We start from the raw sequence: 588 nt of genomic DNA, 5'->3' as shown, positions 1-588 counted from the left end.
CATTCTGGGATCCAGGCTCCTTCCATCTTACTGCTTCGTCATTCCCTACTATTGTACTGTCCAATAGAACTTTTTGTGACGATGGAGATGTTCTACTTCCATGGTCTACAATATGGTAGCCACCAGTCACATGTGGCTTTGAGCACCTGAAATGTGGCTACTGTAACTGCGGAATTAAATTTTTAATTTTACTTAATTTAATTTAAATAGTCACAAGTGTCTAGTGGTTACCGTATTTGACAGAGTAACTCTAGGCCAAAGCTAGATGGTCTCCAGGTTCAGTTCCAGTTCACAGGAAGCAGGAAGAGAGTGTTAGTAGGATGAAGGGCTTGTCTTTTATGTTGGAGAGGACCCAGATATTGCACACATTATTTCAGTTCAAATCCCATTGATCCATATTTCGTCATTTTGCCAGATCTAATTGCAAGGTCAGCGAGGAAATACTGTTTCTGGCTAGGGGACCATGTGCCCAGCTACAACTCTATTATTATGGTCAAGTGACAGACAGATTTTGGCAGACGTCTAGAAGTCTTAGCCACAACATCTCATCTTTACAATGCTTTACTCTGGGGCTGTGCTCACATTAAC

The sequence above is a fragment of the Pteropus vampyrus genome, unplaced genomic scaffold, assembly GCF_000151845.1.
Source record: "Pteropus vampyrus isolate Shadow unplaced genomic scaffold, Pvam_2.0 Scaffold37, whole genome shotgun sequence".
NCBI classification, from domain to species: Eukaryota; Metazoa; Chordata; class Mammalia; order Chiroptera; family Pteropodidae; genus Pteropus; species Pteropus vampyrus.
Note: the sequence above shows the minus strand (reverse complement) of the source record.